We start from the raw sequence: 16,695 nt of genomic DNA on the forward strand, positions 1-16,695 counted from the left end.
TAGCAGACCTTTTTATCTACATATATTCATATGCTGTATCTTCTGTACATTATAGAGTCTACACATATTTATTTATATTGTTTTATTTTTCACATATACTATACATATACTATATTGTACTATATATATATATATATATATATATTTATATATATATATATATATATATATATATATATATATATATACACATATATATTTTTTGTGTTTGCTTTTATACTTTTATTTTTTACACTTTTATATGTTACACATTTTCTTTTACACATTTTCTTTCTTACTCTTTCCTCTTTCATGTAAGACAGTCGTAAAAAGCATTTCACTACATGTTGTACTGTGTATGATTTCGTATGTGACAAATAAAATTTGAAATTTGAATTTGGTGTAAAGATCGGTGGTGACCAGTCTGCAAGCTGAACCCGGAGGTTTTTGCACGTAAACCCCAGGAGCTCATCAGGATACCTTCAAGATGGTTAAACTTAGAAAGACCTGCTGCCTTACAAATGCTAATAAACCCAACTTGAAGATAACCTTTTGTTTCAACAAGACAGTGGAACAGGGTTGGGGGTTTGATTCCTGGTTTTGCCCTGTAGGTGTTGAGAGGCATTTTATCCTGGTGCTTCAAGGGTTTCCTCTGGGTTCTCCGGTTTCCTCTCCCAGTCCAAAGTCATTGGCTGTAGTCTGATTGGCATCTCTAAATTGTCTGTAGGGTATGTGTGTTATATATTGGCACCCAATCCAGTCTACCCCGACCTTGTTCCCTGAGTCCCCAGGGATAGACTCCAGGTTCCCTGGACATAGTCATAGTCAGACACACACACACACACACACACTCACACTCACATTAAATTGTCCTGTTTGCACACACGTCACTTTACATTTATATATATTTATATTAATCCTGTTTACATGTGTCACTTTCATATCTGCAATCACTGTATACACTGTTCTTTGCACATTGTTTTGTTCATTGCACAAAATCGGCCTATATGTTGTTTGTCTGCACTGTCTTGTCTTGTCTTGTCTTGTCTTCCTGTGCACTTCTGTTGTATGTCTAGTTCTTAAAGACTGCACCTTAAGTATAGTTTAATTTTTTAATTTTTTAGTTTAATTTTAATTTTTAAATTATAGTTTAACTTTTTTTATTTCTATGTCATAGCTCTATGTTTGTCTGCGTCACTGTACTTTGTCTGTGTTATGTGTAGCACCTCTGGTCTAGGAGGAACGTTGTTTCACTGCACTGTGTACTGCATCTGCTATATATGGTTGAAGTGACATTAAAGCTTCTTTGACTTTGACTTGATGTTGAACTCTGTGAACACCTGAACAGTTCAAGGACATTTGCTATACGCTGACTTCCATCTCTAAATTGTCTATATGGTGTGTATTATATTTTGGCACCCAATCCAGTGTCCCCCAGACCTTGGTCCCTGAGTCCCCAGGGATAGACTCCAGGCTCTCTGTGACCCTGTGAACATGGAGGGATAGATGAATGTATGGAACTTCATGGAGCTGTCATGTTTTACAGTGAACCAACAACCATGACATGGTTAAAGTCACCGAGGTCACTGAGATTTCTTACTCCATTCTCATGTATCATGGGAACTAGAGCTGTATCTAATTTGCTGATTGGATGATTGTTATTTTTTATTTATTTATTTATTGAATAAGACATGTGGCTTGGTTTCTTTGGTGTTGGTTCCTTATGTGCTATGAATAATTTGCAACTCAATATAGAAAAAACCATACATAGCTACATGTGTCATTAGATAACGCGAAGAACTTTGTAATAGTTAAAGACTTTTCTAGAAAGTATCGTCTTTCAGGTTTGAGCGTAAGGCACATGGTTAAGCTCACGTCTATGAATCGTGAGAGCACAGTTCTAAACATCATGAGTAAGCAAGCCAGATGTCTCCCAAATGCTTACACACACACACACACACACACACACACAGATATGTTTTTCCCTCTCTTTTCCAGACACAGTGTACAGGAACTGATTTACTCAGGGACGCCCTTGTCATGCGTCGAACTCCAGTCATCATTTCCTGTTAGTGTTGTCTACAGATGTCTCCCAGAACAGCACTGTAAACTGTTTAATTCCTTCAGCCATGTGATAAATATCTACCTGAACCTTCAATCCTTACTTGTCTATCTAGGGAGATGAGAAAAAGAGGAGAAAATATTTTCTTCTTTTTTTTTTCTTTTTTTTATCAAAGCAGCCGATGCGACTTATGAGGTCCTTAGGGATCTGGTGAAATGAAGGAAATGGAGCAGAGTGAAATCCAGGAATCTCTAGCTATTTAACATGAGCGCACACACCACACACTCGACTCACTCAACACACCCGATACACACTCACTTCATCCGTAAACACAAGATCCCTCAATGTAAACAGTCCAATAAAAATGTTGACTGTTTTTTTTTCTTCTTAGTGTCCTTTTGATCCTGTTCTCAGTATCTGTGACACTTTCAGCTGAACTTCTACTATAATCATCCAAACTGTTTAGTATACTTGTAGGTATTTAAGCCAAGACACGTCCAGAGTGAGTAGAATGAGTGGTTTTAAAAAGAAATCTAATCATTGATGACTTGAATATCAATAAATTCGATCAGTTTGTGACCTTCAGTTGGGAAAAAATTGAATTCTGGGACAAACATCTTTCATCTCTCAAGATGAAAGATCAACCATTTTTTCCCCCATTTCCAGAATGAGATCAAATTCAACATGGCGGCTCGCACTGTGAAGAGTGTAACATCTTCCTCCTTGTTGCTAAGCAACATGCTGTTATTTCGTTATGATAGAGCAGAACCAATAGCCTTATATAACTATAAAAGTGTCATTAGAGTAGATTTTTGTGCATGCAAATCCTACTTGGAAGTTTGTATTTACGAGTCGGGAAGTCGTAATTCCGACGTCAGGTGAATTTGTTCGAAGTGAGATGGAGGTGAACCTTTTCTTCATAAACTACAAACAAATACAGCAAGTTTTTTAACTCTAATTCCAAGAAATGATCAACAACAACTTTATCGTTATGTATCACATTGTACTTTGAGAATGCTAGTGTTTGTTTGTGCAGGCAGTGAGGTGTATTAGTTTAGTTGTAAATAAATAAAGAGGAAAGCTGAAATCAGCCTCTGAGACGAGTAAACGTTTGATTCCAGCAGCCAGCTACAGATGTCGGACATTGTTGATTCTATACAATGTTTTCTTTCTGACACGCCCCCAACTCAAGAGTTTCCCACTTGTAATTATGACTTTGTGGTGGAGTTCACATGCACTCCACTGATAAACACGATCTTTCCGGCATGACCATCTGACACAGCGTCTGTTGAATCTTCCAAAGTGGGAAATGATGTTATTACAACTTTACAACACAAACTCATATGAGTGCGGATGTGGTATCTTAGTGGTTAAGGTGTTGGCCAACTGTGCAAAACAAAATAACAAATCAGAAAACACAATAATAAAAATCAGAAAACAACAGAAAACAAACAAACAAAAAATAATAAAAAATCAGAAAACAGAAAACAAAAATAAAAAAATAATAATTAGAAAAACAATATCAGAGAAGAGAAAATAAAAAATCAGAAAAGAAAATAATATAAATCAGAGAACACAATAACAAATCACAGAAAAGAAAATAACAAATCAGAAAACACTGAAATAAAAATCAGAAAACAGCAAACAGAAATTAAACAAACAAACAAAAAAACAGAAAACAAAATAACAAATCATCACACAAACCAGAAAATGTAGGTACAGATAGATAGATAGATAGATAGATAGATAGATAGATAGATAGATAGATAGATAGATAGATAGATAGATAGATCGATAGATCGATAGATAGATAGATCTGCCTTGCTGTATGTCGTTGTATGTAAGTCATCTGCCTCGCTGTATGTCGTTGTTTACTGTGAAAACACTTCATTGAGAAACTCATCATTCTTATAAAAACATGCAGATCTTCAGCCAGCGTTGCTTCTCCGGGAACGTGTTTTTGGATACAGTTCAACATCAGGTCTTTGGCGCAACGGTGTCTGGTTGAATGTTGGCCAAAATAATCAGCGACGAACGTCTCGAGAGGTGAAAAGTGCAGCACTGATAGTGAGGGAGAGCGATGTCCTCACATGTGGAAGTGAAGTAATGACAGACAGACAGACAGACAGACAGACAGACAGACAGATAGATAGATAGATAGATAGATAGATAGATAGATAGATAGATAGATAGATAGATAGATAGATAGATAGATAGATAGATAGACTTTATTCATCCCAATGGGAAATTTATAACTTTCAACATATTTCATCAATATAGCAGTTTAGTTTGCAAATGGAATTCTTATCACTGATCGGAAGAGAAATCTGTCACTCAAGATATACAAGAAGTTATTATTAGATTAGAAAGATTTGTTATTTTGTTTTGCACTTCTCAGCCACTGTACTGCCCTGAATAAGACACAATAATAACTGAATTTACACAAATGAACCAGTTCCTTTAAAGGTTCTTCAAAAAATCCTTCAGCCTCTGTACTCTCTTTACTTTTCTAGCATCTTCTGCATATTTGACCTCTTTCCAATGAAGGATATATGATTTTGACATCATCTTTTCACACTTAGGACAACTGCCGAGGACAAACTGCTCTGGACAAACGAGGGACTCATGAAGAACTGCCCAAAACATAAAAACAGTCTGGTGACCGATATGTAAACATCTGTTATGTGAAATAGCTTAAAGAAAGAAAGATCCCTCTTATCCCTTTTAATGAATGAATGTACTATATTATTGTCACTGTGGTGCAAAACAACAGAATGGGGTTAGCAGCTCTTAAGATGCCTAATATAAAAAAAAAAACATATTAAAACAATGAGTAATTAAATAGTTATTAGTAGATAGAAGCCAAAATAACAGAAAAGTTTCAGTTATTAACTTTTTGCAGATTCAGCATGAGGGATGTAAACTTCTGACCTCAAGTGTAAATATTTTTCAGAGATTTAATGGGTTTGATTAATGTGGGGTTTTCCGTACAGTGGCTGTCTGACCTCTCCCAGTAGCACAGAGCACTGTTAACCACTGAGAGAGAGAGAGAGAGAGAGAGAGAGAGAGAGGCAGAGAGAGAAAGACAGAGAGAGAGAGAGAGAGAGAGAGAGAAAGAGAGAGAGAGAGAGAGAGAGAGAGAGCAACAAACAGAGAGAGAGAGACAGAGAGAGACAGAGAGAGAGAGACAGACAAACAGAGAGAGAGAGAGAGAGAGAGAGAGAGAGAGAGGCAGAGGGAGGGAGAGAGAGAGACACACAGAGACAGAGGGAGAGAGAGAGAGAGAGAGAGAGATGTCTGGAAACGTTTTTATACTTGGTCATGATTAACTAACAACAGAAAGTCTTTATATGAAAATTGATGAGGAGGAAATGAATCAGGAGAAAGTGGCACTGTGAGATCTTACTATAGCATTACAGCTGCCTCTGTTTCCTCATCGCTGATGAAGAACAAAACACAACAGAAAGCAGACAGAGCTTCAGGGATTCAGGATGATGTATGACGCCACGTGAAAGCGTCGATTAAATCCAGGTGTTTCTCCTGATGTTCTTTATTTAAAGAACAATCTAGTTTCTATGTAACATCAACATCAGTCGGTGAAATCCATAACATGACTGTTTTGGGGTTTAGTGCTGGATACAACACGTCTAAGGCAGTGAGAGAAAAACAGGGCTGTGTTTAATCGATTTAATAAAGAATGATTTAGATGATGAGTGTGGAATTTCTTGATGGCAAGATATTAATGATTATTTTTCATAAATGTAGGAAGTTTTGGAAAATTGTCCAGTCACAATATGAGTAATCATCTTATGAAAAAAATATGGAAAATCTGAAAATAAATAAATAAAAATAAATAATAATAAAATAAATAAATAAAATAACAAGTCAGAAAACACAATAATAAAAATCAGACAAAATAACAAATCATCAGACAAACCAAGTAGGTATAGTTTGGTAGGTATATAGCAAATAAATAAATAAATAAATAAATAAATAAATAAATAAATAAATAAAACAAGTCAGAAAACACAATAATAAAAATAAGAAAACAAAATAACAAATCAGAAAACAGAAAACAACAGAAAACAAACAAACAAACAAACAAAAAATCAGGAATCACAATATATTATATAATATAATAAATAAATACATTTTCAAGCTTGACATTAAATCTTTCATTTTTGCAATCAGATAAAACAAAACAGACTGCTATGGGGCACGTAATTTATTTATTTGTTTATTTATTTATTGTTTAGTTATTCTTTAACTAGCATATCAGCCATCTCTCTGGAGATAAAGAGCGACAGCAGAAGAAGCATAAACCCCCGGGCTCACACAGGCCCCCTTCAGTGAGTCAGAGGTACCACCTGCCTCACCTCCGGCCTCACCGGCCTCACCTGCTTTTTCACTGCAGTTTTATGTCAGATCAGCGGGACTGCATTTGTTCTACATACACATGAACAACATTACGTAGACTATGGAAAGTAAGGATATATAATAAAAGTATCGACAAACATTATATTAGTGATATACAGAGAGAGAGAAAGCAACAGAAACATGGAAATTACAGGTGCTCAATCCGGTTTGTGAGGGACAGCGTAAATCTGAGTTGAGGCTAAACTCTTCACTGCCTCACATCACCTCACTATTCTGTGTTTGAAGAGGTAATGACATTAATAGCACAGATCACTGGAGAAATGTTAATATTTCTCCACTAATAGAGTAGAATATTTCTATCTATCTATCTATCTATCTATCTATCTATCTATCTATCTATCTATCTATCTATCTATCTATCTATCTGTCTGTCTGTCTGTCTGTCTGTCTATCCATCCATCCATCCATCCATCCATCCATCCATCCATCTATCTGGTTCTCTTTCTCTTAAGCAGGTTAACGACAGCTGATGTTACAGAGAAACTTTCCATTGTTGTAACTGCCACAGCTTTGACTCTCACAAAGCACTGACACTGGAGACTCCTTCCAAAAATGGCAAATAATCACTTTCGATGAAATGCATTAATATGACTGAAGTTACAACTGGAACTACTGTCAGAACAACTGACCAATCAGAACCACACCTCACCAATCCTGACCAATCAAAGTCTGATAATAGTAGGATCGATAAAGAGGTAAAGTATTATGTGAAAGGTTCTAACAGCGATGTTGCTCAATATTTGTGACTATATGTAGGTAGAAAGGAGTCATTATCAATACACACACATACACACACACACACACACACACACAGCTGGCTGACGCATTACTTCACTTCCACATGTGAGGACATCGCTCTCCCTCACTATCAGTGCTGCACTTTTCACCTCTCGAGACGTTCGTCGCTGATTATTTTGGCCAACATTCAACCAGACACCGTTGCGCCAAAGACCTGATGTTGAACTGTATCCAAAAACACGTTCCCGGAGAAGCAACGCTGGCTGAAGATCTGCATGTTTTTATAAGAATGATGAGTTTCTGAAAGTGTTTTCACAGTAAACAACGACATACAGCGAGGCGGATGACGAGAAACATCTTACAGCTGATCAGATGTGTTTACTGGAGTCCAGTGATGGGTTTAATAAACTTAAATCCAAGTATGATGGCAATTAGGAAGGAATGCACATGTTTGGATGTTTGAATGTGATAATTAATGCACTGTTTATCAGTCTCAATAAATATTCTAGACTCAGCAGTTGCAAATAGTGATTTATTTAATTATTTAATTATTTATTTTGATATATTTTTTAAAATATATTTTATATATTTTTTATTTATTCTGTTTAATTTTTTTCGACATCTATTTATTTTATTAATTTATTGGGTTTTTTTAAAATTATTTTTTACTGCTTTAAGTGCACTTTAAGTTACACTACAAAGAACAAAAATAAAAAAATATATACACTATATTGCCAAAAGTATTCGCTCACCTGCCTTGACTTGCATATGAACTTAAGTGACATCCCATTCCTAATCCATAGGGTTCAATATGATGTCGGTCCACCCTTTGCAGCTATAACAGCTTCAACTCTTCTGGGAAGGCTGTCCACAAGGTTTAGGAGTGTGTTTATGGGAATTTTGACCATTCTTCCAGAAGCGCATTTGTGAGGTCACACACTGATGTTGGACAAGAAGGTCTGGCTCTCAGTCTCCGCTCTAATTCATACCAAAGGTGTTCTATCTGGTTGAGGTCAGGACTCTGTGCAGGCCAGTCAAGTTCATCCACACCAGACTCTGTCATCCATGTCTTTATGGACCTTGCTTTGTGCACTGGTGCACAGTCATGTTGGAAGAGGAAGGGGCCAGCTCCAAACTGTTCCCACAAAGTTAGGAGCATGGAATTGTCCAAAATGTCTTGGTATGCTGAAGCATTCAGAGTTCCTTTCACTGGAACTAAGGGGCCAAGCCCAGCTCCTGAAAAACAACCCCAAACCATAATCCCCCCTCCACCAAACTTTACACTTGGCACAATGCAGTCAGACAAGTACCGTTCTCCTGGCAACCGCTGAACCCAGACTCGTCCATCAGATTGCCAGATGGAGAAGCGCGATTCGTCACTCCAGAGAACGTGTCTCCAGTGCTCTAGAGTCCAGTGGCGGCGTGATTTACACCACTGCATCCGACACTTTGCATTGCACTTGGTGATGTATGGCTTGGATGCAGCTGCTCGGCCATGGAAACCCATTCCATGAAGCTCTCTGCGCACTGTTCTTGAGCTAATCTGAAGGCCACATGAAGTTTGGAGGTCTGTAGCGATTGACTCTGCAGAAAGTTGGCGACCTCTTCGCACTATGCGCCTCAGCATCCGCTGACCCCGCTCCGTCAGTTTACGTGGCCTACCACTTCGTGGCTGAGTTGCGGTCGTTCCCAAACACTTCCACGTTCTTATAATACAGCTGACAGTTGACTGTGGAATATTTAGGAGCGAGGAAATTTCACGACTGGATTTGTTGCACAGGTGGCATCCTATCACAGTTCCACGCTGGAATTCACTGAGCTCCTGAGAGCGACCCATTCTTTCACAAATGTTTGTAAAAACAGTCTGCATGCCTAGGTGCTTCATTTTATACACCTGTGGCCATGGAAGTGATTGGAACACCTGATTCTGATTATTTGGATGGGTGAGCGAATACTTTTGGCAATATGGTGTATATGTATATGTTTGCAGTCATTCTGTATTCATTTTCATAACTTTATATCAGCATAAATCATCAGTCATTGTATTGTTTTCATATGCTGTATTTTTTATATTTTGTCTAATAATGCTTCTTCTGTCCTGTATAGCTAATTAAATTAAATTAAATTAAATTAAATTACAATTTTTAATTCCACTTTTTGACTCTTTATTTCTCATAAAAAGAATTTCATTGCATGTTTTAACAATATAATTTTAATTTGAATTTGGTTGGTTGGTTCATGGGTTGGTTAAATTAGATAAATAAGTTATATTACCTTCCAGTATCTCAGATTTCTTCTTTAGTCACAGTTTTTTGAATACTGTTAAAATATTTCATTATTGTACATTATGTAGTAGTGTGTGTTGCTTCCAGTTTCCTCTAATAAACATAAACCAGTGACTCTGGTGACTCAAAATTGGCGCTAGGTGGTACTATGTTTGTGTGTGTGTGTTTGTGTGTGTGTATATGTGTGCTGACACTGGAGCAACACAAACTTGCCGGGTAATTACTGTTACACACCTCTATTATTATATCATCAGTTTATTCACTTTATTATTTATTACATGTTTATAACCAGCTCTGTGTATTAGCCTTATAAAGTCTGTAGCATGACCATCACCAGACTTCCAGCTTATATTATAGAGACGTCATTATTGCTTTAAAACATTTCTTTCTTTCTTTCTTTCTTTCTTTCTTTCTTTCTTTCTTTCTTTCTTTCTTTCTTTCTTTCTTTCTTTCTTTCTTTCTTTTCAGCAGTTGAATTGATGTTGCTCCTTTCTTCTCCTTTTTCTTCTTTCCTGTTTACTCAGTCTGGGGTCCCAGAGAGTCCTGAATTTCTCCTCTGAGCAGCATTTTTTTAAATTTATTTTTTATTATTGTAACTTCTGGAATGTCATGAAACTTTCCACACACAGACATCACTCCTTATTAGTAAGCATACGTAAAAACTGATATCAGCAAGTCCATCAGAAAAAAGCCGAAACCCTTGGGAGAGGTCACGGCTGCTCCTGTAATAAAATAAATATCATTTATTCGTGGGGTTTTTTTTTTTTTTTGAAGGGGGGACCACCCACTGCTGTACCCGCCACCGAGTGTACCATGTTGGACCTCAGTAGATAAGTCACAAAGTACAAAACAGTGAACATTTCAAGCACATTATGGATGCAGTAAAAGAATATTTATTAAAGGAGCAGGCATATTATAGAATGTTACCATATTTAACATTTAACACAAGTGCTCATAATATCCTATTATTTTCATATTACTTTATAATAAACTTTATAATTTTTTTCTCTGTTTCTATACTTCTGTAAGTTGAATCTGTCCATTGATAAAAGCACTATACTTCTTCTTCTTCTTTCAGCTTTTCCCTTCAGGGGTCACCACATCGAATCATCTCTCTCTCTTTAATTTTTTCTTATTTATTTATTTATTTATTTATTTATTTATTTATTTATTTATTTATTTATTTATTTATTTATTTATACATTTTTTTCTATTCATTCTAATTTTTTATTTAGTTTCTTAAATATTATTTATTTATATTCACAGGATAAAGAGGAACAGGCATACTGTATACAACTGTGCATGTGACAAATAATATTTTGAATATTATTCAATTAATATCTTGAAACAAGTCGTGAATGTAAAGACAGAAACAGGAAACTATAGCAATATCAAGAACCAGAAAATCTGAACATTAAAACAGCTCAGCACAGACAGACGGTAAACCACTGCACAATATTTTGCAATGGACAAAGACACACAAGGATGTAGCTCAAGTGTTAAGGCTCTGGGTTATTAATTGGAAGATGGAGGTTCAAACCACCAAACCACCACTTTGGGCCCTTGAGCAAGGCCCCCCTCCCCGGGTGCTGCAGGATCAGATTTTTACTGTGCAGTAATGTATATGTGACAAATAACAGCTACTTAACTGAAGGGTGTCAGGAAGCACCGGGACAGTTCCCTGCCAGACCACTGGAGCAGGTGCTGGCAGGTGAATCATCGAAGCCTGCTTTGTTGTTTGCACTTCCCATGTATTTTGTGCCACGTCCCTCCTATTGTTCTGCCTTCCTGCCTTGTCACCTGTTCTCAGTTTACATTGATGTTCTGCCCTATATATATATATATATATATATATATATATATATATATATATATATATACACTGTATTGCCAAAAGTATTCGCTCACCTGCCTTGACTCGCATATGAACTTAAGTGACATCCCATTCCTAATCCATAGGGTTCAATATGACGTCAGTCCACCCTTTGCAGCTATAACAGCTTCAACTCTTCTGGGAAGGCTGTCCACAAGGTTTAGGAGTGTGTTTATGGGAATTTTTGACCATTCTTCCAGAAGCACATTTGTGAGGTCACACACTGATGTTGGACGAGAAGGCCTGGCTCTCAGTCTCCGCTCTAATTCATCCCAAAGGTGTTCTATCGGGTTGAGGTCAGGACTCTGTGCAGGCCAGTCAAGTTCATCCACACCAGACTCTGTCATCCACGTCTTTATGGACCTTTGTGGATATGGATGCTTTGTGCACTGGTGCACAGTCATGTTGGAAGAGGAAGGAATTGGAATTTTGGAATTGTCCAAAATGTCTTGGTATGCTGAAGCATTCAGAGTTCCTTTCACTGGATCTAAGGGGCCAAGCCCAGCTCCTGAAAAACAACCCCACACCATAATCCCCCCTCCACCAAACTTTACACTTGGCACAATGCAGCCAGACAAGTACTGTTCTCCTGGCAACCGCCAAACCCAGACTCGTCCATCAGATTGCCAGATGGAGAAGCGCGATTCTTCACTCCAGAGAACGCGTCTCCACTGCTCTAGAGTCCAGTGGCGGCGTGCTTTACACCACTGCATCCGACGCTTTGCATTGCACTTGGTGATGTATGGCTTGGATGCAGCTGCTCGGCCATGGAAACCCATTCCATGAAGCTCTCTGCGCACTGTTCTTGAGCTAATCTGAAGGCCACATGAAGTTTGGAGGTCTGTAGCGATTGACTCTGCAGAAAGTTGGCGACCTCTTCACACTATGCGCCTCAGCATCCGCTGACCCCGCTCCGTCAGTTTACGTGGCCTACCACTTCGTGGCTGAGTTGCTGTCGTTCCCAAACACTTCCACGTTCTTATAATACAGCGGACAGTTGACTGTGGAATATTTAGGAGCGAGGAAATTTCACGACTGGATTTGTTGCACAGGTGGCATCTTATCACAGTTCCACGCTGGAATTCACTGAGCTCCTGAGAGCGACCCATTCTTTCACAAATGTTTGTAAAAACAGTCTGCATGCCTAGGTGCTTGATTTTATACACCTGTGGCCATGGAAGTGATTGGAACACCTGATTCTGATTATTTGGATGGGTGAGCGAATACTTTTGGCAATATAGTGTATATATATATGAGCCCTTGTGTACCTGTCGGCATTAGTCATTAGTTGTATGTCGTTTAAATGTTTGTTAGTTTGTGTATATTGTCCGTATGTAGGCGTGTTCGTTAGCAAGGCCGTTTGCCAGGATGTGGGCGCACACGTGATTACCACAGAGATACGGGTTCGAGCCCCGCATGGTGTTGGGGACCAAAGGCTTTAAGTATACAAATAAATCAAAAGTATGGGCAATAAGAGGACAAGACCTGAATCAAAACAAAGACACACATGTGGTGACATAAATAATCACCATTACAAAATGGAACTGGAGGAAATTCCTGACTGTTGCAAAGCACTGACACTGGAGACTCCTTCTAAAAAAAACAACTCATATGAAGTGCATTAATATGATTGAAATTACAGCTGATGAATGAGCTAAAGCTGGGATTGTGTGTTGTTTTCCTTTGGGGTGCTGTGAATGTGTTTAAGATTAAGTTTATGAGTGTTGAATTGTAGATTGTATTATAATATATATTTTTTGGTGATATTTCTGAAGTTTCTAGAGTATTAGAGTTTCTAGCTATTCTGTAATACTGTGTAGCTTTGGGGCTAACGGTGTTCTTATTACGTTTGGTGGAATTGTGTTGTATTTTGCTAAGTTGTAGAAATTAGAATGAAGAAATGTAGTGTGTTGTTAAACATACAACAACTTTTGGAGTGGATATTTCTTAGACCGCTGGACACGGGTCCAGTCAGTTTTTCCTCTATAGCTCCTTTTTTTTTTTTTCAGAAAATGACTCAAAGCCTTCTGACCAATCAAAATTAAGAATTGCTGTAGAATTGATCCAACTTTGCAAACCATGGCTTTATGGGTAATTCCTCTGCAGGCTTTTATCTGTTCCCGAATTAATCTCTTCACAGTTTCATATTGATTGCAGATGTTTTATTTGCTGCTCTCTGACATTTCCTTCATTGATTTTCTGTTAGAGGTGTAAAGGCCAGACGTCCACATGATACAAAAAAATTTCTATTCATAAAGCAGGATAATGTGTTGGATATATCATAATAAAGCATCCACTGATATGTAGAGTAGCTGTAATATGTACTGTGTATACCTCCTGGATATCTGGCTATCTTGAGTGTACCTTTAAAATGAGCTATGAAACATAAATAGATATTATATAGTAGATATAATTTTGAGTTAAGCTTTAAAGCTTTGAACTACATTCAGCTTTCTATGGAAAATATCCATAATAAAGCGCTGGCAGTTTAGTAATTATCGCTAGTTGTCATGTTGACCAGGAAGTGCAGTGTGGATTCCTGTAGAAGGTGGTGTGAGTTTTGTTGCATTGGAACTGTGCCACGATTCCTGTGAATGTACTTGTACTCAGGTCTGCGCTTAGGTGTGTTTTAGCCGATGATGACATCATTCGTTTCGACAAAGCTGCCCCAACTCCACTGCTTAACCACCCTCCTGACCACCAGAGGGAACCCTCCAAAGAGATGATTCATGTAAATATCGGTGAAATAATCTGAAACAAAGATGTAGTAGCTTAGTAGTTAAGGTGTTGGTCTACTGATCAGAAGGTTGTGAGTTTGAATCCCAGGTCCACCAAGCAGAGCCCTTGAGCAAGACCCTTAACCCTCACTTGCTCAGTGAACTAAATGCAAGTTGCTCTGAATAAAAGCCAACTGTAAATGAAAGTTGACGTGTGGACAAACCTGAGACTTTCTGTAGGAAGGTGCCGTGATTCCCGTGAACGTACTCGTACTCGGGTCTGCGCTTGCTCAGGAAGTAAGATAACCTCCAGGTGTGTTTTAGGCGATGATGACATCATAAGTTTCTACAACACACATGTAGCAGGAGTGACTAGAGAACTTTGGGGATACAGAAGAGGTGAAGTGACGTAGCTTACTGCATGCAATAGCTATAAAATAATAATATAGATAAATAAAAAAAATAGATAGATAGATAGATAAATAAATAAATAAATAAGAAGATAGATAAATAAATAGATAGACAAAGAAACAATACAATAACTAACTAACTAACTAACTAAATAAATAAATAAACAATCAAATAAATAAATAAATAACATATGGTTGTGTCCTGTTGTGTTCTCCATGCAGGTTTATGATGATGTATTATGAATGTAAATGCACCAGTTTTTAACAGAACCCTACAAGCTGCTTTCACACAGCCATTAGATCTTGTCATGTCGTGATGTTCCACAGTGGAAAGAACCTTTAACAGATGTAAAATGTCCGATTATTTCTGATGTTAATGCTTTATTATGTAGAATAGAGTGAAAAATAGAATACAGAAGGTTAAATACACTCAATATAATGACATGAAGATGTTTTCCTGACCTGAGATTGAGAACAGCAGCAGCATGACCCTCGTGGTTTATACTCCCGGTTTTCAGTTTATTAATGTTTGATAACGGAGTCTTGTTTGGGAAAAGAAATATTTAATAAATCAGTATTTTATAATGTGACAGTCCACGGGAGTGATACAGAGCAGCGTATATATGAGTTCCAGGGTATTCGTTCTGTCCGGATCCCATGAAGGTCCTCCAAGGAAAACAGTGACCCTGTGACCCAAACCCCACCCCCCCCGACTGTGAGCTGTGGACTCTGAGGGACGACCACCGGACGGGGGAATTAGAAAGCAAAATATGGTGCGAAAACAACCAGTGACGTGTCTCTGAGTGTGTGTTTCACTGTGTGTGTTCTGTTGTGTGTGTTTGTTTCAGTGTGTGAATGTGTTTCAGTGTGTTTCAGTGTATTTCAGTGTGTGTGTTTGTGTGTGTGTGTGTGTTTCACTGTGAGTGTATGTGACTGTTTCACTGTGTGTTCTGTTGTCCGTGTGTGATTCAGTGTGAGTGTGTATATGTGTGTTTCACTGTGTGTTTTAGTGTGTGTGTGTTCTATTGTGTGTGTGTGTTTAACTCTGCATGGGTGATTCAATGTGAGTGTGTGTGTGTATGTTTGTGAGTGTGTGTTCCACTGTGCATGTGTGTTTCAGTGTGAGTGTGTGTGTATGTGTGTGCTTCACAGTGTGTTATAGTTTGTTCTATTTTGCGTATGTTTAACTGTGTGTGTATGATTCAATGTGTGTGTGTGTGTGTGTTTGTTTGTTTGTTTCAGTGTGTGTTTCTGTATATGTGTATGTGTGTGTGTGTGTTTGTTTCAGTGTGTGTTTCTGTATATGTGTACGTGTTTCTGTATGTGTGTGTATGTGTGTTTGTTTCAGTGTGTGTTTCTGTATATGTGTACGTGTTTCTGTATGTGTGTGTGTGTGTGTGTGTGTGAGAAAGTGAGAGCCTCAGGCTGCTGTTCTGATGACGCTTCTCATGTTCTTGAGTGTGGTTTTCATTAACCTGGAAGGGGAGATTGTGAGTCAGAAATTTAGACGCAGTTACGAGTTGGAAAGGACAAAGAACATCTGTTAAGCAGTGTGTGTGTGTGTGTGTGTGTGTGTGTGTGTGTTTGTTGTAACACTTTGTGCTCACTAAATATAAAACTATGTGACTGATATAATGGGAACTTTCTGCTACTGAACTAGTACTAAACTGTCCCAGTGTTTATGGCTGATATGTAGAAAAGCTTTAATATGTATCACATCTACCACCTGGATATTTGGATATCTGGAGTGTTCCTTTAAAATGAGTTACGCAACATAAATACACATTATACAATACATATACACTGATCAGGCATAACTGACCAGTGAGAGGTGAAGTGAATAAGACTGATGATCTCCTCATCATGGCACCTGTTAATGGGTGGGATATATTAGGCAGCAAGTGAACATTTTGTCCTCAAAGTTGATGTGTTAGAAGCAGGAAAAATGGACAAGCGTAAGGATTTGAGCGAGTTTGACCAAGGGCTGAATTGTGATGGCTAGACCACTGGATCAGAGCATCTCCAAAACTGCAGCTCTTGTGGTGTGTTCCCGGTCTGCAGTGGTCAGTATCTATCAAAAGTGTCCTTTAAGTCCTGTAAGTATTCTTAAAGGATCTGCTACTAACATCTTGCTGCCACAGCATACCTTCAAGGCAAAAGGGGGACCAACACAATATTAGTCAGATGGTTATAA

The sequence above is a fragment of the Hemibagrus wyckioides genome, linkage group LG03 (genome assembly GCF_019097595.1).
Source record: "Hemibagrus wyckioides isolate EC202008001 linkage group LG03, SWU_Hwy_1.0, whole genome shotgun sequence".
NCBI classification, from domain to species: Eukaryota; Metazoa; Chordata; class Actinopteri; order Siluriformes; family Bagridae; genus Hemibagrus; species Hemibagrus wyckioides.